We start from the raw sequence: 26596 nt of genomic DNA, 5'->3' as shown, positions 1-26596 counted from the left end.
GGCATTTTCCACCTGATCGCGCGCGGGCGGTCCGGTAAACGCCATTTTGTTCGTCACGTCTGATCGTCACGTCTCCTCGTTAGAGAGAGGAACCTCGTGCGTAGAACGTTTGTATGTGCCGCGCACCCTTCCACGCCCCGTGCAACACCTGCGTTATCAAAAACAACAAACGAACGGCGACGCACTTTGTAACACACGCGCGCGGTTGTTGTGTGGTGCGGGTGGTTTACTTTTCCCTATTCCGTGAAACCGACAACCGGGCATTGGGAACGGAAAAAGACGCCGGGTGTTGTTTTTCCGTTGACGAGACCCGCACGGAACGGAGTGCGTGACCCCGCGTGGTGTTTTCTCTCTCTGCTCTCCACGTTATTCTTCCCTCGGTCACCACCACGTTAAGGACCTCGACAACGCAGTTAACCGATACGTGAGAACGTGAGTACGCACTATATACTTTATTAGATTCACGCGCATCTCGACTGTCTTTCCGTCTATCACGCACACGGTCCCAACGTTAGATCTTGTTTTTTCCTGCCTGCATGGCATCGTCTGCCATGTTAGACCGGCGTCTCTTTCTCTTTCTCCCTCTTTCTCGTTGTCCCTCTCTTTTTACTCTCTCTCCCTTCTCGCGCCGTCCCCCTTCCTCGTGCTTCGTGTAAACGCGCTCTCTCCCACCTCCGCTCGTATCTCGACAGGAGCGTCGACATGAATTTTCCGATTGCGAATTTTAATGTTAATATATAATGACGGTCGCAATCACGATGTCGATGACAGTCATGCTGTTGGTAAGGAACGACGACGACGCCGCCTGTCAACTAACCTCTTGCCTTCATTGACGTGCTGCTCCTGTATTTTCGCTGTTTGTATAATTCGTTGCGTGTTACGTATATGTGCTACGAGCATCCGTACGATTGAACAAAGAACGCTAGAGAGGGAAAATAAACAGGAGCGAGAAAGAGAAGAAATGAGCACGTATTCGTAGGACAACAAAAGTTAATACGAAACATCGTGCCCCCGTAATTCTACGCGAATGTACATGATTTCTTCGACCTTTTTTGTCTGTTTTCGAAATGATACTCTTCGCGGAAGCCGTGTGTACTTTTCAGAACAGACATAACCTTAAACGATCGAAGAATGAATACATACACCTGACCGGTTTATGTGTATACCTTTGAAGGCATAGGCGCGGTTCTTAACACTTGGACGTTACCGACGATTCAGCACGTGTGCACGCGCGTTCGATGCTCCAAGATAGTGCATCTAACTGTAACCAATCAAAGCAACTGCAGATTTGTTTATTTCGCGTGCTGGCGCAAAAGCGCGGGAAGCGGGAGGGTTCGAATCGAACCGCGAGACGCAACATTTTTATAATCGACGTATTCACGGGCCTCTAAAATACTCTAAAAGAAACATTTTACGCTTTCATACAGAAATTGCGTCTCTAAATTGCGAAATTTTGAATCAGAATGATTTCAAAATGACTCATCATTACGAATCAGATTATTTTCCATGAATAGTGCCGCGTAGTAACCGAGGACGATAGTTAATTCTATGCTTATCTTCACGCGGAAATTTTTCGTTCTAGGAAAACTTCTAATCAGTTTCGCCGTTTTTGCAAAAACCAAACCGCTGTTGCAACTTTTATAACAGCCCGATATCGCGTTACGCGTACGTTTTTCATTTTTTTTTCTATTTCTTTTTTCTTTTTCTTTTTCTTTCCCTTTTCCTTTTTATTTCTTTCTTTCTTTCCTTTACGCGTGACGTATATTATGTTCTCGTGAAATCTGATAGAACGTTAAATGTCTTTTTGCGCGGACGATCGGCAACGCTGTACTTATCTTCGAAATACACTTTGTCGCGCACAATCGAAGAGCGAAAAAGAGTTTTATCAGAGGAAAAATTGAATCGCGCGTCCATTCCCTTGGCTCGCTCGTTAAAACAGACGTCTATGTTACGCGTGTCGTTTTTTTGGGAAACAGTAGAAAATTATGAAATCCTATTATGCGAGGCGTATTTTTCATACGTGCTTCCTTTTTTTCTCCGTAGGAATTGCATTATCTCATTCGCGTACCTCGCCTCAGTGGTTCCATTGACGGTGCGTCATAGCGAATTATTAAACTCTTCGAAAAAGAGCAATTACTTGACGTCATTGCAGACACGTGGAGCAGAGCGCGTTAGTCGTAGTAATTTATGTCATCGCCGGCGCGGAAATGGGTTTTTCCAAAAATAAAATACGAACGAACCGATCGCCGTTCGGCGACACATCGGAAAATTACCGATTGACATCATCATCTAATCTGTGCATTTTTTTTCAAAATACTTTCGAAGTTAACCGTGGGAAATCGACACTTTTCACGTCTTCATGAATTTTTATGGATTTCTTCTTCTTTCTGAAAAAGATAAAGTAAGCATCGATTACGGTATTTGCATCGAGAAAAGGAGACATAGCTGGAAGCGCTTCTGGCATTTTCATGAATCGATTTCATGATTATTTTTTATCTTTGCAAAAAGTCGCGACTATGCAAATAATAAATTAGAATATAAATTGCATTCACCAAATGAGGATATAAATATCGTCGTTTGTTCCTCCTTGTTGTCTACGTTTCAGACGAAACGAGATATATCATTTTCTGAAATCAAGTGAAACGAACGCGTAATTTTCTTATATTTTAGCTTTACGGGGTTTGTAAGTTTAGTAAACTCTGATTCCATCGTATAGTTGGCTCGTTAGCCGTACTTGTCTGCCATCGAGATTAGAAGAAACCGACGAACAACTTTGGACATTTGTATTTATGTCCTCGATGTTTATTATAAACGCCCTTTCTTTTTTCACCGTCTCAACGTCGACCAAAATTACTCATCTATTCTTCTTGTTTTCAACATGGTTTCACACGACCGTTTCGCATATTTTTCCATCGATTAGTTTGAATATTAAACGGCTAGCTACGTCAAAAATAAGTGGGAAAAAATTTCCCCGGCGAGTAATAGCGAGGAACGTGTGGAAAGGAAAAAAAATGTGTTACGTTGTCGATAATTGCAACTATGATACAATAACAGTGTAGTAGTAGTAGTGGTAATAATAGTAACTGTGAGGATTCAAAGATCGATCATAAAAAGAAGCACGCAAACACAATTTGATTGATCGATAAGAGTAAGAACGATATGGAGAACTCACGCAGCTATGTGATTTCGTTGCATGCCAATGTATTATGGGCTTTGATTGTCAGACTGGTATAAACCTACTGTTACGTTTGACGCACTCCTCGACATCGAAAAGATTGCTAGCGATCCGACACGGAAGGATCTCGCGAGAATTTGGCAACCATTATAGCAACGTCGCAAAGAGACAACGAATTGTTTATTCCAAATATAAAATTGTTCCGACCTTTATTACCAACGAATAACAAACTATGTATTTATATCGATCGAATATATGTATACCAAAGAGTTTATAAAATGTCCAGACATCTGCAGAAATCCTTTACGAATAATATACTTGTGTAATATATAATAACAGTAATAATATAATATACTTATGTAATAAAATTGAGAAACGAAGTTGATTCAGTTTTGGTTCAAATGTATTGCAACTTTTACTTACATCTTCAGATTAGTTTTTTTTAATTTCGCATGATTATTAATTAAATATTGATAGAATCGTGACGGCCGTGTTTCATAACAATGCCAATGAAACATCAAAATGTTTTATATAGATGAACATTTTCTATGGTAAATGTTCCATTATAGATAGATGCAGTGTCTCTGTGAACATGGTGGGGATAGGAGTCAATATCGAAGATAAGCGTGCGAACGTCTTGACTCGGCCTCGTTCAATCTTTTTCCGTGCGTTGAAAAATGTGTTTTCTCTCGGTTGCTCGCGGCCAGCTGCACCGATCTTCCCTCTCGCGTGTATATACGCGTATTTCTGTAACGGGCGGGATAGTGACCCGCGTAAACGTTCGAAACACTTGATATCATTTGCGTCGCCTTTCGTCCCATTGTTGAAAACATCGCACCGACAGATAATTAGCTATATCGTTTCTCTGTTATCATTTTTATTTGTCGCGAGTGCATATACTTTGTTTCGCGGTATTGTTCGTGTGTAAATATTAAACGAAATGCGATATACTCGGTGCGCGTCAGCGGTCCGTTACGAGCATATACACGTAGGGAATTTTCGGTTCTTAATTTCCGTCGACGCGTGCGAAACTAACGCTGTAAATATTTGCATCGTTTCTATTTTTCTTTCCTCTCCTATGTATCTTAAATTGAATTTTCTAACCTGTTTAAGTTCTAATATTACAGGATAATTTACGGTAAACTGCGTACTCGACTTCTCGAACGTCCTCGACACGTTTCGAGTATTGCCATTTTTTTTCTTGCCTTTTTTTTTTTGCGCCTCTAACGCTAACTTGTAAGAGTGATTTATACTTTCGTTGTTACCAGCATCTTTTTCCTGGTAAATACTAATAATCCGTGACGAACGCTGGTCACCAGTTTTGTTTCTAAGGCCGCAAAAAGCTTAGATCCTTTTTTTTTCCACTACAATTTCTATTTACTAGGAATTTTCTGTTTCGTCGAAATGAAACCGGTTAAGTGTCTCGTGCGTCACCGAGATGTTTTGAAGTCGATAAGAAAAATATAAACTTATTCAAAAAGCTTCGTACTTGTTATATCATATCATGTGTAATTCATCAATTTTTTATTAAGAGCGAATTAATTTTGTACGCAGAACAGTAACAGTTAAATTCTTTCTCGTGTTTTTAATTCGCCACGATTGGATTTTTCTGCTTACACTAAATTGTCTCGTTTAGATTTTTTAAAGATAGTAATTATTATGTAAACAGCTCGTTTACACGTGTCGTTTTATTTCTTTAAATATCGCTGGAAGCGACGTCGTCGAGTAATTGAACAGCAATACGTATACCGCAGCTTGTTACATTAAGAAATTGGTCGTAGACGATAGGCTACTTAAGCATCACCAGTGAATTGTCGCTTTGGACGAAAGGCCGTAAAACGCGGGAGATGATGAAACCGAGCGAAAAGTAGATCGAATTTCAAAACACAGCTACTGTCGTCGGTTTGGTTTTCTCTCCATCACGGTGCGTCCGGACAAAAACTTCAAATTCCGTAGCGAGGTAACGCCACAGGCGAAATTGTCAGTATGATTAATACCGACGAAGGCAAAACTAACGTTGGCGTGGCCACCTATGGAAAAGTCGATAACTAACAAAAAATAGTGCCACAGAGTGTGGAATCAAGAGAAATTGAGCCGAATCATGAGTCGTTCGTCAATTTATGTACGCGTGAAAGTTAGTATCGCGCGCGCGCGCGCGCGCGTGCACGCCGCTAATACTTTTTTCGCCATAGCGAAACCTCTGGAACGGTTTTCAATTTATTTCATGGATTTCTCTCCTACTCGTTTAGAAATATCATCGCACGAATATCAACGTAGATTATTCTTTTTTTTTTTTCTTTCCTAGGCGATGATTGAACGTATAGGGGGGAAAAAACTGTTTGCAAAGTAAAATTTCTAAAATTATTGCAATTTAGTTCTTACAAGATGGCAGAGAAAGAGACCTATTTGCACAAAAAGAGAAACGGATGTGAAAACGGCGATAGGTGTTTGAAGTTGGAGAATAATTAGTCCTTTTGACTCTACGATTTCTAGATTTTCCATAAAATTGTCGACGGCTACACGAGAAGCTTTCCCACGTGTTTCATGGAATTCCACTTTCACACGGTATAATTCCTTGAAATGATACTCGTGCGTGTTGAATGAGTAGAATGAGTAGAAGAACCGCGGAGACAATTAAACGTCAATAAGATAGTGGCGCGATGCGCGAGTAGAGAATAAGGTGTCGAACCGTCTACCCGAGAAACGTGGCTAATCTCCGAGAATGAAGAGAGAACTCTCGGGTTGTTGCATGCTCGAGGATGTCACGATGCGCCACGGAGAAATCTCTTTGATTTTCACACGTTGCGTCCAAAACAGTATTCAAGCGACGTTCGCACGACGCGGCCGCAAACCGAATTGATTTCCCTCCTCCCCCTTCTTCCTTTTTTTCTAGCTGGTCCTGCGTTTTTCAATCTTTTCTCTATTCCGCCCTATTTTCTTTCATTTATATTTTTACTCGTTTGTTTCTTCCGTTCTGCGACTTATCTATCTTCGTTCTTTTTTCCTTTGTTTCTTTAATTTGCAAAAACCACCGATAAGAGTGATTCATGGATCGTAAAATACAAATTATCGAGTACAAAAACTTTGCTGCGAACGAAACAATATCGGATGGCGCCGTGTACACTTTTATACGGCAATATACACAGGCCTCCTTAGTTAACCGTGGAAACAGCAGTTTCATTATTTTTTTTTTCTGCTTCGTCTTCGTTTTTCTTCATTCGGTTCCAAATATTTAGTCATTCTCTCGCGACAGCCTGCGCGATATAACTTCGCTCATAGGGTAAGAAATACGGGTTATTTCGAGTGTTCTAAGGATTCCTCTGGAATAGGATTTCGCCATAAAATCACTGGCAATACCGCAAATTATTTTACGTCAGCGCAGTTTTATAAACAGAAGGAAGGGTAACTTATGCCGCTGGAAAGATTCTAAAGCCCGGGGTGTCAAAGGAGGCCACTTTAGAACAATGAAGCTCAGGACTAAAGCTAGGGAATAATCATGGCCCTATGATGTGCCCATAAAGCGCGCCAGAGTCTCATTGCTTACCTATTTGACACGCACTTCTCGTACTTCTCCGCTGTCTGAAACAAAGAATTCACTTCGGTGTGTCGGGAGAAAGGGCAGTTTTTGTTAGGAAAGTAAGGGAGATTCGGGGAAAGAGAATGGAAAAAAAAAAACGAGAAAGAGAAAAAGGAAAATGTCGTTAGTTATTCCATAGCATTGTTGCGTTCGTTCGAAACACAGGCTAAAGAATCTTCTACTTAAAAGTTTCGTAATTTCAGCGGGGAGTAAGTTGCCGTGAAAAGGCGGAAAGGTTTTCGGTGAAATTGAATTAATAGGTGCTCCATGACTGGAGGTCAGAAAATAATTGTAAACGAAAGAGAAACTACGTTCCCTTGTATTTCTAGAGAAACTTTTGCTCCAAGTGCTTCTAATTGTTATTCGAAGATGGAAAATCATGAGAAATTCATAGATCGGATCGTGTTATTTTTACATTATATATACGTACGTATCTTTCTTAACTGGTGTCGAGATAAAGGTGAAAGAAATCGGAAAACGAGTATGTATATTTGAAACGTGTAGAAAATTCTGGTTTGCTAGTAGAATAGGTTGGAATAGATTCTCGGAAACAGATACCCGAAGTCAATCTTCTTTTTATCGACCAGTTAGTTCGTGCACGTTGAGGTGCTTATTAACGAGTCGAAGAATCTCGCCTCCTTATATTTTTTCTGCCATAGGCAGAGGAACGGAACAGTCGGCGATTCGCACAATCCCATACGAAGAAATAAAAAGGAGCGACCCTCGAACACAGAGGTGTTCTCCCTGATTTAACCACTCTGGCAGATCGTAAAATCGAAAAAAACCGCGAGTAGGAGTTACTACGTGTCCTTGTAAGTAACGAAACTTCGCTATCGAACAAAAGTACGAAGCTTTTTTCCTAAAAAAAAAAAAGAACAAAAAAAAAGAGGAGGGAAGTGTGAGAATAACGATTGCACTGTCTTCGGCGAAATTAAGGTAATATTTCGAGATGAAAATAAAAAGAAAAAAGTGAAAGGATTGCAGATCGTAAGAAGTCGGTTTCGATTTGATCGTGACTCTTCTATAGGCCTGGAAATCGACTGGATTCGCTGGCAAGCGTAGCTCGTTAGAACGTTTGACGACATAATTACAAAGGATCGATAATAAGAAACGCGAGCAGCTTCCTGTAGCGTAGTGAGTCGGTCGCTTTTGCACCGAGATGCCACGGCACATTAACCGAGCAGCTTGTGTCGCGTTATTAAACAGAAGCAGAAGATCCTCCTTGAGCATGGAGGATCGGTTTTTCCGCGTAAAGTACCGTTGATAATGGAACAGATCTTGAAGGGGTTATTGTACGGCTGGATGGATATGGCGATGATATCGAAATACACGGTTTGTTCTACCAAGGAAAGAAACTGATGGACATCGTCGTACAACCTCTGCCACGTAAATTCACAACATTCCTTTGAATTTCGATCGTTTTTCGAAACAGTCTTGTACTTGGTTAAAAATGTCTAATCCCGGTTAAATGTCTGCCTTCGGATAGTTTCTGACGCGAGAAACGTAAAAGCGTGAAAAATCGAATCAATTTCCGAGAAAGGAAACAAGCTCCAAAAAGCCATGGCTCGTACATATTTCAGCTAGCTGCTCGAGTCGCAGTCAATGGAAACGTCCATCGGCAAACGTTCCGCCTTAATTAAACCGCTCGATGGACGCGGTGTTTCGCAGTATCGTGTCGTTGTAAACGCGTGTATCACGACTTTTATCGCGAGTCGAAATTGAAACGACACCGCGCGCGATTATACGCGGTAAATTGAATCCCGCGATCTCGGGATTTTTCGAAAACAGACGCGCGGAATCGACAGGTGCTCGCATTCGTTCCAAATGAATTTCATGGCGAGCGATAAACACGTCGATCGCCGTGATTTCGCGCTCCATTTTATTTATTTGTTTATTTAAACGAGTGAGAAAAAGCCGCGGGATACAGAAAAAAAAAAAAGAACTACGGCATAAAACGCGATTCGATGAAACCATTTTGTGCGTTAACTGGAAAGCGCCGTCTTGAAGGAAAGTTTGATCTTTTTACTGTTAATTGCCCCCTCCCCCTCTTTTTTTTTTATAAGAATTCCATCGAAGTTCCATTCGAGGGATTTTATCGAAATCTTGATTTCTGCTCTATTGAAAGTTTGATATACAAAGAGAAGAAACGATATTTTTCGAAAACGCCTATTCAGATGTCGCAGATTTTCGTCCTTAAACGACATCGACAGCCGAGTGGAACAATTTTCTCTTTTTTCCTATTCGAGGTAGCCGCGAGCTGGCTCGCTAAAAGCAAAACTTTTCCCATTTAACTGGTACCACCTCTCACCGGCTCGTGAGGGGGACGTAATGCCGTAAGATTTATAGAAAAGCATGCCGAGGCTGATTTTTCGAGATAATAACTTCTCTCTTCCGCCACTGTTTGCCGATCGCTACGCAGACGTTTTTCTTACTTTTGAAGCGGGGCAGGGGGAAAGCCGTCGAAAATCGGACTTGCAGAATTTTAACCTTGTTTTATCTTAAAAGGCGAATAGCCTTCCACCGCTTGCCTCTCAGACATCTTTCTTCCCTCGAATCTCGGACACTTCGTTTCGAGCTTCTGCAAAGTTTCCTCTACTTGGTTACTTTTTCTCGAGAGATTCGTCTCGTCTGAAACACGAAACTCAATTCGACATCTATCGGAGCTGGTCGAATGCAAAATCTCGCAGCGTTTCAACCAACTAGGTAAATTGCAAGTCCAAAAGGAAATCAGGATGCGAGAATTCTCTTTTTCCCTGATTCTTCCTACAGTCACGATCGCAGAACGAAAACACGATAACTATATATATGTCGGAGATGGAAGAACACTGGAGCCTCCCGTTTGGAACTATGGGAAAATCCCGTAATATTGTAATCTAGATTCAACTATAGCCGTAATTAAACAATTGTCATTCATTGTATTTGTTCGAGATAGTAGGATTGGGTTCGAGGCGACACAACTAGTCGCCGAACGTAGCCGCGGTCACGGGATGGACATTTTCCTCAGGAATGTCGATATAATGGGACACACGTTGTATTAACAATCAAACTCCAAGCAAAGATTGCCTAGCAACGGCGATTGGAACCTTCTCGAAGCTTCGGACCAATATATAACAAACGAACGCAATCGAAAAGTCTGGAAAGAATTCCATCAGTCTATCATTCGTGCGATCGCCTCGAAGAGTTACACATCGAGAAGTATATACAGAGCGTCCCATTAAACGTGTTGAAGTATTTTACGTTTAATAAAAAGTTATCCTGTTGACCGTGGATTCGTTATCGAACCTAGAATCATTGTCACTAGCATCTCGAGTGTCTAATTACCACGATTACTTGTCGATGTCTGTAACAATCGTGTTTGCATTAGTCAATATCTTCTCTATTGCATAACGACAAAGTCTAACCATAACGAAGGTTCGTTTCACGCCCCTTTAACCCCAACCCTAATCATAATGCTAATCCGACATATATATATATATGTTTCTTGATTTTCTGGTTTTAAGTGTTACTTTCCTGTAAAACATAGATAAAATAAGATTTATATCGCGTTTCTCCCCTCCACTCCTCGATTACCGAGAAGAAAGCCGTGCAAGCGTCAAGTATTCCCGCGAAAGTAGCATTTATAATTACACCGATAATTACTGAAATTTCTTTCGAATACCCTGGACAGACCACCGCCGATGAATACCGACAAAAGTCTCGGCGTCGGCTATTAAAACGGCAGCAGGAAGGAACCGTCCACGAAATAACTTTTATTACTGAATCAAGTACGCAGAAACTTGATAATCCTAAGTAAACAGAGGGTTAAGGGTCGCGTTTCATGCACAGAGGAAGACCGAGAAAGAAGGGGAATAAAGTATAGGATGGAGGAAGAAAGCGAACGAAGGAAGGAAAGAGAGTGAAGTGGTGAGCGTAGAATACGTGGCAGACATGGGCCAGTGTTTGTGCGTGCGGGGGTAAAAAGCCGCGGAGGGGGTGGCTGTCGCGAGAATAGCGAGGTTGCGAGGGAAGACAGGGGGTTGCATAGGCTTCGATGGCTAAGGGACGTATACAAAAGTATGATAAAGGGGTTGGCTGGAGGGGTGGATCGCGGAAGGGGTGTTCTCGGTGACTCGTCGGAGAAAACGGTGGGGATGGCGTGGCGGTGCGATGGGGGGCAGCCCGGTGACGGTGCGCTAGGTGGTGGAAGTGGAGAAAAGGGATTGTTTGAGAGCATCGACGACCAGACGGGGCCACTTGCCTCCGTTCGACACCCTCTTACGCGCCTATCCGCCCCGCCCTGCCCCGCTCCCCACTGACGTCACGGACCAGCACACTTTTAAACGAATAATGCAAATTGATTTTGCGATTGTCGTCGCCGTCTACGCGGCTAGATGCCGAGCACCGATGCCTCTGTCGTGTTGAAAGACAGCCTTTGTTCCAGCCACCTGGAGAAAACTGTCTCTTCTCTCTCTCTCTCTCTCTCTCTTTCTCTTTTTCTTTGAATGCTACTCTATATCTAAGTACGGCTAACGAAACCTGTGTTTTTTTTTATTTCACCCTCTAATAAACCGATGCGAGAATTTTCAATCGGATCGTAGGGGAAAGTCATCGGGAATGGAATTAGTAATTACGTATTTGGAAATTATATGTGCTTTGATGCGTACTCTCCTTGAATTTTGCATATTGATGCTTAGTTCCTTGCTTTGTGATTTTGTTGAAAAATTATTTAAACCAGTCTTGCTTGACTAATCACTGTCACAGTGTGTCGTGTTAATGTAAGATACGGGCAAATTATATAGAATTTTTTGATGATAATTCCCAGTCTGAGGAAGTGCAATTATAATATGTTGAATTGACATCGTAATTTATGTAGCCTGATTATGTGCAAAGAGGGAATAGAAAATCCAGTAATAGCAGGTTTCCTTAGTAAAGGTCAAAATGCCATGGCGCTTCCGAGTACTACGCTTACAAATACATATGTACGTCAGTAACTTTTCGCGACTACATCATTTTATTGTTTTTCTTTTTTTTTTTTTTTTTATTTACTTCTCGACAACTTCATTGTCGAAGTCGCCATGTGTAGATTGTTCCATTTGCAATTCTAGTGTTTCTTCCTCCTAACAAATACAATCGACTTTTACGTTTATTCGTGCATTGCTTGCGATATATGTAGACTGTAAAGCCCTGGAGAATCGGCGTGACAATATTTGCGGACAGACAGGACGGACAACCTCTGTAGAATCACGCAATTTATTTAGCGGTCTCCAAGACAAATTTCTACTGATTTACTATTTATTCTTGTTTAATCGGAATTATATTGGTCACGAAACAAGAGAAACGCATTATAAGATTAGCAAACTTGGATGATATAATGTTTTCCACGTTTTGATCGACGTGTATCTGGAGGTTCCTGCTTTTCTGGGAATATTTTCATGCATATGATGACACTCGCGACCTTCGATCGACCCTAACGCATTCACACACTGGATTTGCACGCCCGCCTCGAAACGACAAAGAGGGTACAATCGAAAAGGCTTGCCGAGACGCCATTATCTGCTCGCGTCGCGTCAAAATTAAAATTTATATGGTGTACGGCGAAATGGTGCGATGCATCACTTCGAGCTCGTGTAACGATGGACAAAAGAACCAAGCGAACATGGCAAAAATTCTTTATTAGGTCTGGAGGCATTGGCAATGAGAATTTGAAAGCATCGTGTGAGATCATTCTGCCCCCTTTTGATCAAAGTATTCTATTCTATTCTAATTTTTGCATTTTTTAGGATACGCTCAGGCTGCTACGTACTTGAAATATTAACTTGAAACTTAAAGTTTTCTTTAGTTCAGGAATGGCGGATGGAAATTGCGACGATTATAATTTGTTCAAAGCTTTCGCACGTCGTGCTTGAATAAAAATTCGTATACGGTAGCCAGTACACACGTATGAAGCATTCGTTCAAAAATCAATTTAGCAGAAGCTGGGTGGCACTTAGCTGTGCATTTCGATCTCCAGTTAAAAACATTTTCATCCGGTGTAAATAAATTTCAGTAAGTTACGCGTACCTGAGCTGAAAACGAGATAGATCGACCACGAGTCAAGAGTCATAAAGAACGGAAAAAGACTTGACAAAATGACGCTGCGACGAGTGTCATCGAGTACCGCATACGATGATCGCTATAAACGAGACTAAATTGTACACTCGTTTCGAGCACGGTTTTTGCGAGATTCGATTTGATTAATTATTTAAAAATCGTCGAGATGCTAGGGCCGTTTTAAAATCAACTTTTCCACCACCGAACGTCGACGATGCAGGAACCCGCGAATGATATACAAATCGCGTCGCTGTTAACGCGTTCCGACAAACGTTCGTTTGATGTCTCCAGAAACAATGTCGGATCGATGATACGACACGTCGATTACATTAGGTTGTCGTATATAAAATGCCGCTTCTCTGAAGCTTCATTTTCATAGGCCTAACGTCACTCGTTAAACTTTTTATCGAAGAGTTTTTTGACGATGTCTTGCGTTTTATCCTCCTAATATCAGATCTTTATAGTCGTATGAAGGTACTACTAAACGATACGAAATTTGGTACTTCGGTACTTGGACTTAATTAATTAGTTTGTGAACGCTAGAAGAAATACAGTGGTGTGGCAATACTTTTTGTATCCACCGTAGAAATGGCGCAACTTATCATAAGATTCGAGTCGAAACGTTATACGAAACGTTGTGCGTTCTCGTGTTCGGTGAAATGGTATCTTATAATCATTACACCGTGTGTCTCCCGTGTCTGTCCGCCGTTAAAAGCCCTCCGTTTCGCAATTCCGCGAACGCCCGTCGCTCAGTTTCCTCGATCCCTTCGGAATTTCAAGTATGCAATAATTTAATCCTTGGCCGTTCCTTTATTTCCGGCGCGGCAGAGTAGAAAGGTTAAATAGATTAATTGCTTAGGTCGGGATCGATCGAATATGACAGAGGGGTGGTTCTCTTTTCTCTACCGCCACCACCGCCGCCCCCTCTTTATTCTTTTTTTCCTGCGCCTGGAAATTGCTATCGCTTTGAGAATTAAACCTGGACTCGGTTCACTCGCTGCGAACGAACAAAAGGTAGTGGGAGGGGGGGGTGGAAAGGCGGAAAGACGAGGGAAGAAGACTGGTGAGGGGGAGGGGCTGGGAGAAGGCGGTAGGACGCCAAAGGGGGCAAGTGGGGGAAAGCCATAACGATGATGCTCGTTATTCGAAAAAGAAAGAAGAAAATATATCGCTGCCGAGGACTGTGATGAACGAGAAAGCAGAAGGCCGCCTGATATCGTTTTTTCGCTTTAATAAATCCCTCCTCCCCCTTCCTGTGCACTTTTTACTTCTACGATTTCATTCCCATGGCTTTCGAACGGGTCGACTACGGGGTTACTACACCGAAACCGCCGCAAAGAGTCATATCCATCGAGTCGCATTGCAGAGTCGTCGTAAGAAAGGAGCTGCCTCCCTAATCAAAATTCCTTTCCGTAACGCGATAAGATACGTCGCGCCGCGCCGTTTGGTAAACGCGTCCTGTCCTCAGAAATGGAACGCCACCGGTTCCCCGCTCCGTCGTCTCGCTTTATCGGAAGTTTCGAAAAGAGTTTCCTACTTGGTAGCTCCATTTTTTTGTTTGCAAAAGCTTTGTGTAACCGTATGTTCGAGGCTTTGTAGCTCATCCAGTAATTCTTTTTTTTTTTTTTTTTTGTTTCCACGTGTATACACGAGATAATCTACTAATGATTGTGATAATGGTGCAGAAGCGTCACTAACGGATTTGTTCTCGGTGAAAGGACAAGCTAAATAAAGCGAAAGAAGGGGAAACAGTCTGTTTGCTTAATTGAACGGAATGGTCTTAACGTAACTCCCCTTGTTCGAGCGAAAATTGCGAAGAACGGTATTTTGGTCTCCCAAATTTCGCGTTGATAACAAAACGACCTTTAAATCGATCGAATAACGTGGATGGTTGCTTGGGCTATACAGGTAGTTTCGTTTCCCTTCTACGACGCCTGTAGGGCTTCTCTGGCACACGAAAGGGCCGGGAGCGGGACAACGCTTCGCCACGACGAAATACAATCCCAAAGAGAGAAGAGCTTCTTTCCTGTACTTCCACCCGGAAGTCACACGCGCACCGCACCGGCAACAAGATACCACCGATCCATAGCGTGTTGAACTTATACTCGCTTTTTACTTGTCTCTGGTAGAATCGAAACGAATTTTATACTCCCTCGTAGCATATAACTCATAGACGTATTCTTGGAAAGCGTGCTTGCCTGAAAATGTCTCTTTGTAAGACGCTAAGAAACGTAACTGGAATAAAAAATCTACGCTTTTCGGTGTAAAAGGCGCATTAATCCGCAAATGGAAAAAAAGATATAGACAGGATTGTGTACGTGTGGTGGTAAAGCACGAGGTATAACGTTACAGGCCAACGTGCAGAGTTACACGGGCCACGCAACCTATACAGATCGCGCTGTTCGTGTAATACGAAACTGCAAGTAGTTTCTCCGCGAGTTCGTGACGATTAATCGCCGTCACGCACACCACACCTATCTATCGATGATTAACGACCGGACAATTAGTCGATCCTATACGCTTGTTTATGGCCCGAAAATTAGTTGTACGCGTCTTATCGACGCGATCGTTCGCGTTGCGTCGCATCGGTGATTCGGTAATTACGAGCCTCATGGAATTCCGCACACATACATACACACCCGCCCCCTTTTCCACCCCTGTCCCTCTCGTCCACCCTCTCTCTGGTTGCAGACCTCTCGAAACGAAGAATCGATCCGCCGTTCGCGTCTCTCGGTTCGCTCCCCCTGAAAAAAGGAGGCAGAAGAATCGAAGAAAAAAAAAAAGAAAAATGAAAGAGAAAGAGAGGAGCGGACGGAGTAGGAGGAAGAGCCGTAGTCGTAGGAGGGACGGGTGTCGGCCGTGGAGTTCGGGGGCTCGAGACTCGGGACAGAGCAAGAGAGAGATAGTGTGAGAGAATGAGATCGAAGGGGGAAGGGTATGGAGTAGATCGCGAGTGAGCAAGAAGGTGATACGTAGTATGTACTCCTTCGAGCCAGCGCAAGATGGATTTCCGCGAACTTCGAGCGGGCCTTAACTCGCGAAAAATGTCAAAGTGAGTAGAAGAATAGGTGGTGGGCAGGGGCAGCAGGGGAGAGAGAAGAGTAGGATAGGAAGAGAGTGAAAAGGGTGACTGGTAGGTGAGGTAAAGGGGCGTAAAACGAAGCGTCGTCGTCGTCGTTGCTCGCCGTCGCCGCCGCTACCACCGTCACATCTACGGTGCGTCCGTTGTCCGCCGTTCGCCGTTCCCCTATATACGTGTATCCGCGTGCTTAAGATCCAAAAGCGCGGCTGTCGAGGAGACGAGGTAGTGGGGATAGTCTCGTGGGGAAAAAGGCCGCGCAGAAGGAGAAAGAGGGAATTGCATGACGGAGGGACAGAGTCGATGGAGGGGATGATTGTCAAAACAGGGCTGCAAGACGCTACGAAAAATGTTCGTATTTATGGCACTATTTCCGCCGCTTCGAACCCCCAACCTCCGGCCTGGATCACCCACCCCCTCCCACCTTGTGCCTCGCCTTGTCTGGCCTCCTCGCGAAATCCTCTCTTCCCCCGTTTCTTTTTTACTTCCTCCTGCCGTCGTTTTCCAGAGTGCGCGGCGCGGCACGGCGGCCGTTCTTACTTTTCTTGCTTTTCTCTTCTCCTCTCTCTTCGCGGAGTAACCCCACCACGCGTCTTTCCGTGCCTCACTTCCCCTTCCCCCTTCCCGTTTCTTTCTATGTCGTTTACTCTACCCTACCTTCAGTCCGGATCCCTACCCCAAACAACCTCTCCCCACTATCGAGAGCAACCGACTCGCCGGCGGGAGTTTCCCCCACTTTTGCGGCGCCACTTTAATGTTACATTAATAAAAAGCAACAATCAATATCTTCCCCGTAAAAAATTTTAATCTATAACAGAGAGAATTCCGGCCCCTCCCGCATCTCCTACCACCGACCGACCTCTCGCGTTCTTCCTCGCGTGCGCTCTCTTTCACTCCATCCTCTTTCCTCTTTCTCTATTCCTCTCTTCGATTCTCTCTCACTCTCTTCTGCCTCCCGCCCTCTTGAGAAAAGCGCTGCTACGAACCGTGCCGAGTTCACAGTATCGTATCCAGACTGTACGGGTACCCTGTTGTCAGAGTCAACGACGCGCGAAGTGCGTGTTGTCATTTCACTTTTCACACCGGCGAGTGAAGGACCGCGAGCGGACCGCCCTTCGTCGTGTTGTTACACGTGCCCTTTTCTCGCGCCCTTCCGAGCGCTCCACGCTCACCCTTCGCGCGCCACCCGCCGCTTTCCATTCTGCGTTTCTTTTTTCCTCGCTCGGAAGTTAGACTCATCTTCGTTTTTTATTTCCCTCTGTGTCTCACTCTCACTCTCTCTCTCTCTCTCTCTCTCTCTCTCTCAATCCTTTACTATTTTCCTCGGACTCCCCTCCCTTCCTCTCCATCCCTTTTCCTTTCCCTTTCTTTCTCTCTTTCGCTCTGTGCATCGTTCCGACTCGCTCACTCGCACACGCCAGTGACATACACGCGTTATATTCGTTCGGGGGGAAACGTGGTGCGTGCGCGTGTTATACACACAACATACGGAAGTCGAAAATGTGACGAGGTGGGGTAGAGATGTGCGTGTACGGTCGCGAATCCGCGTACGTGTTTTAGGAAAAACGTGCTTGCAGCCTCTCCTTTCAGAGATCTCACGTATTCGGGCGCGACCACGTCGGAGGGGGAAAAAATACGCAACATAGACGATGGAATGAATAGAGAGCATTGTTGGTATCGTTTCTCGTGTATTGAACTCTCTGCATCGGAGTTCGCATCGATGTCGCAATAAAATTTACGTCGGCCGGGAGAGTTAAACGTGACATCTGTGTGTCGCGTCGGTGTTAAGTACGCGAACCGTTGAGCGTAAACGATTCCGATCGAATCTACTTAAATTTCAACGAGCCGAGTGAGAATCGCGCTCCGGCAGTCGCGCAACGAACGCTGACCTTTCTTATCGCTCGTTCGACGAATTGCTTTTCCGCAAAAGTTCACTCGAATATTTATCTCCGTGCGATTGGCCGAGATCGAAAGGAATACAAGCTACAAGCTCTGCGATTCTTCCCGTACGTTCGAATGGAAATCGAAATAGCGCCGTTCGGTTTCTCGCCACTCCGATTTTACATTCGTGTACAGTATATAACCATAACCGAGGGCACGAGCTCTCTCGACCTGCGTTTCTTCTTCCCGGACAAAAGGGTACAGAAGTAGCGGTGCGAGCGGGAGAGAAGACGCACCGAGCGAAAAAGGCGAAGGAAAGACAGAGAGGAAGAAAGAGGGAGAACGAGACGAATAACGCGAAAGAGTCAGGAGTGGGAAAGGGAGGGAGAAACAGCGGTCTCGCGCATCTCTGCGCGCGACGAAGGCAACTGAGCTTCTTCGGACCTCAAGAGACTATAGTCGACTATTTTAACTTGAACACTATGTTTTGCAGCGTATCTTGCCGCTGACTCGGCGGAAATCGTATATTGTTATCTCTGTTTTTTCTGTACGCGCCTGCTCGCTGCTGGTGACTTTCATTGATACCGTTGGAAACCTCTTTTTTCAAACACGCGTCTTCTCGCGTTTGTGCTGGTTAATTTTTTCACGCGAGATATATCGAACGTAGTCGAATGTCGCCGTTCGATCCGCGATCGCATTCGGACCCGCGCTCACAGATTCACGAGTAACGACCATTCAAACGCCAACATTTTTTGCGCGCGTGCTTTCGTAGAAAGTTTCGAAGAGTTGTGCCAAGTGTGTCGAGACCGTCTGTAGTTCGAATCAAATTTGTGCCGCGTGATACAAGCAACAACTACCGAGTGATTCACTTCCGGACTCGAGGACTACGAGTCATCGATCATTCTCACAGCTAGGAAGTATCGTACAGCTTTGACAGGCGACTTGGACGGAACAACGTACGTAATATGTGATATTTATTTTTAATTGCCGTTTTCATAAGAACCAATTGAAATTAAAAGCATATTTCCACCATGATGATATCGTCAGCTACGAAACCTTATCACGATATTTTCAATTTCTCCGGGTTGAAACGAATTCATGGATGTTCGAAGAAAACGCGAACTTCTTAACAGGATGACATTGCACCGGGATCTCTCGCCCCTGGCCGTGCGACGCGTAGGTCAGGTTAGAAACTGTGCGAACGTTTCCGCGACGCACGTTGCTGTTGTGTGTGCCGCGCGGCGAGACAGAGAGCGTGGCATCGAGGCAGCACGGCGGAAAGATCGAGGCAGAGCCACGAACAACACGACAAGCGAGAGGAATAGATGTAACTACTGTAGAGGGAAAAGAAAGCGAAACGAGGCGCGAGAGTGAGAAAGGAAAGAGAGCACGCGGCATGGTCGTAGCGTGGTAGCGTCGAATTCGTACGGGTGACTGAATGGAATGAGTCGTCTGCGGTAGCGCGGGGAAGGGTAAGGGCCGGACCAATAGAGTCGAGAGTTTCGTCAGAGCCGCGAAGGGAGGGAGAGCGACGTCGTTGGAAGGGGCGAGCTGACAGACTTACACACGTGCGTTTGAACCTACGCTACGCGTACGTTCGTTGCGATCGCACAGAACATCATACGGTGCTGCTGCTCTACCAATCTTGCCTAACTGTTGAATCGATTCAACGATACACGATTTCCGACCGATCGATCGATCCGTGGCATCGAACCGCGCTTACTGTCTACTAGTAAATTGGTCGCTGTTAGCAAGTTGATAATAAATTTATTATTTGAACGAAACGAATTATCGATAGCTGCATAGAATGTATCACGCGTGTTGTACGAAATATTCTGAAATTTCGTCCGTTATAAGTACATCTACTAATGCTTCTTTACTAAGTAAATGTCTGAAGAAATTGTAAGTTCCGCGTACATTTTCAAATTGATTTCAAATCTTACCGACGTAATCGTAACGGTCGTTTCTCTTTACAGTGCCCGATGATATTCCGAAATGTTCTATGTATGATATGGACATAGAAGTTTTCTATAATAATTGTCTAAATATTTTCATGAGTCAACGTAAGTGACACATAGAAAGAACAAAAAAGCTTAGTAACACAATGGATCGCACAGTAAATTCGTATTAGTCATACGAGTAGAGGCGGTGTCAAAGTTCATTCAGTAGGATCAGTAGCACTCGAGAGAGCGTCATTCCCATTGCTTGGCCGCGTGGTACGTGGCCCATACACGCATGCACACTCACACACGCCCGGAACTCGTTTATTCTATCTCTCCATGCGTACGTGCACGCTGTGGAAAACCAGCTGTGCGAATCGATTGGTCGAGGATTCGATTTTTCTCTTCCCCGTCGATGCTGTGGACTGATAACTAGTCACGTGACCAGATTTATTCAAAGGATTTACTAAGGAACATCGGCTACGCTGATTTCGATGAAAGTTCTACGCGTTTATACGATGAATATCAGATAAAGGGACGAGCATATCTTTTTAGCCAAGCAGTTTTAAATTTCATTTTCCCTCGCTCTCGCAGATTCGTTTCTCTGACGCTATCCTCGAAACTATAAGGGAACACGAGAAAACTTTTTGATAAATGTGTTATAGATCCTTCCTGTAATTCGTCAGTGGAATAGAATTTTATTCCACCGAAGCATTTGAAATTCCATTTACTACGAAACAATATTAAGGATCGAGATCTACTATTGGCGAGTGTTTTTGATAGATTTCACTTCGATTGTGAATTAATGCCGAAATCACACGCGATATAGGATATTTAGCGAAGATAGATTAATGATCGCATGCGTTATGCGCTATGTACGTATGCTGGAATACAATAGGATTAACAATGCATATCGATAATTGATTCCAATTATACATGGTAATTGGTGGCAAGAGTTCATGGTAAAAACTCATGAATAATAATATCGATCGAGTATTTTTCTTCCTTCGTATACGATACGTCCGGTTATGATAGATGAAAAAGAGTGAGACGATTGACCGTAAGGAAAAGTTGTGTTAGAACGTATTCTTGTTATTTCAACAATCGGTAATTTTTAACGTAGTGTATCTTTGCCGATCGATTTTCTTGCTTAGCGAAATCGTGCAACACCTTTTATTCCATCGTCGATTGTTCGCCGACCGTCTGCCAGCAGAAGTGCTAGGTCATTGTATCTCGCATACCGCTGCCAGGATTTTATGACCTGTTAACGACGATCGTGTACAATTGGAATACAGCGTGGTTCGAAAGTAACAACCGGCACGAAGTGGTCGGCGTTAACGAAAATTGAAAAAGTATCGTGGGAAACGAAAATGTTACGTAACGCGAAAAGTACGAGGAACGTATGGATTTCTAGGACAGTGGGAAAGATTGCGAGAACTAAATTGGAACGCTTCTATTCTGGGTGGCGTTTGACGGCCATCGTTGTTATTCTCATTAAGCGTAGCGAACTCGAAGTAAAATTGTAAAAGGCACGGGTCATTGGGAGTCTTGGCGCGCAAAGGGAGAAGAGAGGCTTTGCTCTCTAGAGGAATGCTCTGCCGGATTGAGAACTCGGATCCATCCGGCCGGTCTCGAAAACCTGTTGCATTTTAACGACGCCACCGATTCTTTGGAAATCCGGCTGGTTGTGCTCGAACCAGCCAATATCACTCTTGGGAAAAACCTTTCTATGTGGTTGGGATTACCTACATTAACGTCGAGCAAACGCTCGATTATACCATGTTTTCTAATAATCGTTAATTTTCTCACGATAAGTATAGCAATGAATAAGACAAGCACGTGTAACGAGCGATCAAGTTATTTATAGGTATCATCCGCGTTTCTCTTATTCTTTTTCGTTTGTTTAATTGTTGTTGTATACGTCGTTGGATTGTAAGCAAAGACAGCGGACAAACGTATTTAACATAAAAGATGTAAAAGTGGTAAAAAATCGATTCTTGACGCATCATCCACCAACTATAGTTACAGAACACGATTACAGAACGATGACTGTGATGACTACGAAATAACATCAGACGTTGTACAACGTATATACATACTCGTGCAGATGGTTGACACGAATAACGCGGCGAGGATGCCGTGCGATGCCTGGCGGTCCATGATTCATAAAATATCGAACGGAATCCTCGCAGGCCGCGTTTTTGCGGCATGCGATCATCGGTCATTGCATGTACGCGTTTCCGCGTTTCGGTTCACAGGATTTTTCTGGATCGATAGTGCTGCGGCGAAACAGAGTGGAAGAAGAGAGAGGGGGGGGAAGGCTCCCCGGCGCATAAACAAACGTGTATGCATGCTTATTAAATACTTTAGGATACTCACGCGATGCCGTGTAATTTACGGTATAATTTAAAAAACGGTCGAGAGCCGGCGCGTAATCGTATTGCCGGCCACGATGTAAAAGCTCCGCGAACCACGCGCGCCGCTACCTTGCCCCCTTCTTATTTATAACGTGTCAATAGCGTATCGTATTACTTCCGGTTGTTAACACCGATCAATAGCGTATATCTTTCTTTCACGATAACCCGACTCGAGCTCCGCGTTCGCCTCGCTTAAAATCGTTTCTCGTCCAATTACACTTTTACGGCAATCGTTTTTCCTTCTTTTTCGAAAAATCTGTTTGGTTCTAACGTCGACTTAAACGGTCGTCCCCCTTTTTAAAATTCATTTCCCCGAAGAAGCCGCTCGAGCAGGCTCTAGAGTACGCGAACATCGCGAATCAGTATCGGGCAGCTGTTTACGAAACGGCTTCACAGGGCAAACAACGATCTCGTTCGACTCGATCGCTTCGAGTCGTGCTCGAGAACTCTAAAGCACACTTCCGCCGTTGATTCTGGCGTCATTAAGAGCGAGCCTCGGGCCCGACCAGCTCGAACTTTGCCGCCGCGGAATGCCTGACTCGTTGGATCGTTCCACCGGAAGTTCCCGTACTCTTTCCCGCTCTCGAGCTTTCAACTCGCGCCGCTACACTGGCCCAGGAAGGGGCGGCAAGAGGAAGAGGAGGGAACAGCAGGGGGCGGGAGTGTGTATGTGGCTCGCTCGGGTACGTGATACCCGCGAGATTCTGAAAAGGACAACCACGCTCGCGTCTCGCTTGCTTGCTTTTAGCGAGCAGACCGGATTAACCCGAAAGCAACCTCGTCTGGCGAAGGACGTGGCCTAGTCCGTGTATCTTCGGCACACGGAAACGGGCCAATCCCTCGCGGTTCATCATATTTTTATAATATCGCGGGCCATTTATATTTGGACCGATCCGAGTCTTGTTACCTTGGACGTCATTGAAATCGTAATGAAAGTTCACACGGTTAAATACAGATCGCTGTTTTCGAATGGTTCCTCCTCGTCTCTTCCTGCCTATTTACGACGATTCCTGTAGATGCGTCACAATGTACTTACGTACGTATGTATTCGATTCGGTCTTATGACGACCGCTGAAGGTTGTAATGCCTCCCCTCAGGCTCGTACTTGCCTCGCCCCGGGTTACTCGAGTATGTTGTCTTTGCTGTCAAAGGGTTAGTATCGAAGCTTTTAGTTACCGCGATTTTACTTTTTTCGAGTTTTGTAGTTTACTCGATAACGAGAAATTGTGTTATTAAGCTGGAATCCGAGAGATTGCGAACAAGGGTCTTGTATGAAATTTCAAGAGATTTCTAGACGATGAAAATATAGTTTTTGTGTACACATGCCACTGGCGTTCGACAGAGGGAAGAGCTTCCGTCGAATTCTAGGTTGTACTATACAAAGGAAAGGATCGGAAGAAAAGCGTTTGTCCAGAGTCAGGTTGAAAAATGTTTGCCCCCTTTGACGAAATTGACTCGGACGAAATAGCTAAATCGAAGAGACATCCCGGCCGATTAGTGTAACGTTTCCTCCTGTCAGAGTCAGTGTATCGTACTCGAGCCTTTTCGCCACTGTACATCGACGGGACACCTCCGACCGATGCGCACGTATCCCATGGTGTATATATATGTGCACATATATACATATGTATATATGTATATACATATCCGACAAAACACCATAGGAGAGAGTCCAGGACAACGAAGAGTTAGAACGACGCGGAGGTGGAGGCGGAGGAGGTAGGTGGAGGTGGAGGAGAAGACGGAGAAGGACAGAGGTGATGGTGGTAGTGTGTGTGGTGGTGGAGAGAGGCAATGGTGGAAGATGGGAGATTTTACAAAAAGCGAGGCAGAGCGGCCCCTTTCGTCGCGCGGCCGCGACGGGCGGAAGGGGGGCGGGGGTGGGGGAGCAATGCGGGGGCTAGGGAGAGGGCGGACGACCTCGACGATGATACGACAAAAAATCAGATGCACGGCCATTGGCTGTTCTCAATTCGAATTATTGGCTTCCCCGGTCGCCGTTCGTCAGAGCCTCCCCGACCTTCTCGATACTCTTTCTCTCTTTCTAGCTCTCTTTCCCCTTTTCTCTTTTCCTCCGATCTCTCCTACCACTTTTCCCTCTGCCTGCTCCGCCACTGCCGCCACCGCCGCCACCGCCGCCGCCGCCGCCGCCGCCGCTGCCACCGCCGCCGCTGCCACCGCCATCTCCTCCGTCGAGCCTCCATCTCCTCTCTCGCCCCCTTCGGGAATGGGCGCCGGCGAGAAGGGCCGAAAAAACTTCGAAAAAAAAATCCAATTTCGTTGCCATGGTGACCGGCGTGCGTTGACTTTGATAAAGATCCCCCGAACGAGCCACCTCCGCTTTTCTGCCTCCTCCGCCTCTTTCTCCTCCGTCTCCTGCTCCGTACTCTTCATCCTCCTTCTCCGCCTCCGCCTCTTGCTCCTCGGTCTCCTCCTGGCTGGTTCATACCCTCCGCCACGACGCCGTCGCTTTCGCAGTTTCTCTGATTGTACGCACGCTCTCGTCCTCTCCTTGCCTGCGCTCTCGTTCTCGCCTTCTCTCTCTTTCTCTCTCTCTCTCTCTCTCACTCACTCACTCTCTCTCTCTCTCTCTGTACGTGTACACGTGCACAAGCGAGCGATAGCTTCTACGTGGCCTGTATGTATGTACTGTGTGCGCGCGAGCGAGGGAACACCGGTGGATTCGTCGGCGAACAGCCGACATACGGAGGGATGGGGCCGCGAAGCCTCACGGGGGCTAGCGGTGCCGCGGTTTTGGTTGACCCATATCAAAAGGGAGGAGGTGCCCCCGGATGTTTCGCTGGCCGGACTCGTTGAGTGGTTTGTTTGTTTCGGGCATCGACTATCGGGGAAAAAATGTTATTTACATGGCAGAGAAATGTTACCACAGCCGAAGACACAGGCCGACTTCTCCTCCACTTTGGCGTTATGCGCCACGGATAAATGCCGAGCACGCCCGATAAAGGCCAGATCTATTTCCAAGAGAAACGTTCTGCCTTTCTCGTCTTCCCTTCCATAGGTATAACGAAATAAGAGAAACGCGAACGTCATCGCGTCGGTTCAAAGCCCTATGACTTTTCGGTATACCGAACGATGTAATACGAAAACTATATAGCCCTCGACAATGTTTCTTTAAGCCTAACCTGCCGTCCGACCGCCCGCGATGAATAAACGATCGTGAGTTACGAGCAGATGCGTGTGCTTAATACGAGCCCGTGCATAGGAGCAGAAAGTTGCGCGACGAAGAAGAAGGCTCTGCCTACTGTATATTCTTGAGTAAGCGTGGGTGTACGTGTAAGGGGCCGCGTGTCTATCCCCACCAGGACAGCGTCTGATTTTTATTTCGAAAAACTTTTTTAATAAAAAAGTTACCCGCGCCACCCCATGCCACACTAGGGGTAGGAGCCTCGCTTATACGGCCAGGTGTATTCTATATAGAGGCTGTCGAGGAGAGCGAGAATGGGAAGAAGGGGGGAAGGGGACGACCAAGCCACCGGACCTCGCATTAAAAGTTTCACGACGCTCACGATATTTCATAACTTTCCTATATTTCGAAAAACGTGCAGTCGACTAGTCGGATCCAGACGAGCCCCGGAATTTCTGTGCACACGGGCTTCCTACTCTTTTGGCCGTGTGTATCGCGATCAAACACGTATGTCGGCGGTGCTTACGCGCGAATAGAGAGCCTGTTACATTGCCATCTCTAACTTCTCTCCTAGGCCAACGTTGTTTCACCTCCTCGTCACGACTCTACACTCTGCCGGCTCACCATTTTATTCCATCTTCTTCTCTTTCCCTTTCCAATCCTTCGTATTTCTCGCTCACGGTTGCCCCGGTCTTTGTTTCTCTTTCTCTTTCTACGCTTTTGCTCTTCCCTTCGTGTGTTCCTTTCGCTTCTAGTCGGCCGTTTCTTGTTCTTTCATTACGTTCGTTCGCCGAGAACACACGGTTAAAGTAACTAGAGCTGGTCGGAACGGAGCTCCGATCGATCGCTCCGAAACGTGCTGGAATCTCGTTTGCGATCGCGACGATAATTGTAAATGCACGCGCCGGGGGGAACGTTCTTTATATTCGCATTTCGCGTAAATTGTTTTTATCGTTTTTATCTCGGTGATCAGGACTTCGTGTCCGTACGTCTGCTTGTTCCCTTTTCCTTCCCCTTCGACTTTTAGTTCCATCGCTGTACATAAATCGAGCCGAGTCGAACCGAGTCGAATTGAATCGAGTTGAATGGAGGAGAGTCGAGTCGTACGAGAGATACTTTTTAACGAATATTCGAAATAGCCCTACTGGTTAAACGCGTCTCGCCGGAGTACAGTCCCTGGTATGAGTCGTATCCGCTCTGTCTCACGCATAATGAAACCACCAGGCTTTTGCACCGTAACTGGCCTCCACGCTACTACGTACGACGATACACGACGAATCGAGTACAGTGACAGCTGCATACAACTAACCTCG

The 26596-nt window shown here is 45.1% G+C and overlaps 1 protein-coding gene across 3 annotated transcripts in view; it reads left to right on the top strand.

Annotated features, from left to right (window-relative positions):
- The first annotated feature begins 300 nt into the window (after window positions 1–300).
- The window catches only part of LOC122569931, an 81393-nt gene continuing 55097 nt past the window's right edge, over window positions 301–26596 (top strand). Inside the window, exons 1-2 of one of the 3 annotated variants that reach the window (XM_043731607.1) lie at window positions 323–432; window positions 18275–18737. The gene's annotated coding sequence lies outside the window, so the exon portion shown is untranslated. Of the gene's footprint in view, window positions 433–18274; window positions 18738–26596 lie in introns of all 3 variants that reach the window. The other 2 variants (XM_043731610.1, XM_043731606.1) reach the window with 2 other exon arrangements.

The sequence above is a fragment of the Bombus pyrosoma genome, linkage group LG8, assembly GCF_014825855.1.
Source record: "Bombus pyrosoma isolate SC7728 linkage group LG8, ASM1482585v1, whole genome shotgun sequence".
NCBI lineage: Eukaryota > Metazoa > Arthropoda > Insecta > Hymenoptera > Apidae > Bombus > Bombus pyrosoma.
This window is presented reverse-complemented; position numbering and strand designations above follow the sequence as displayed.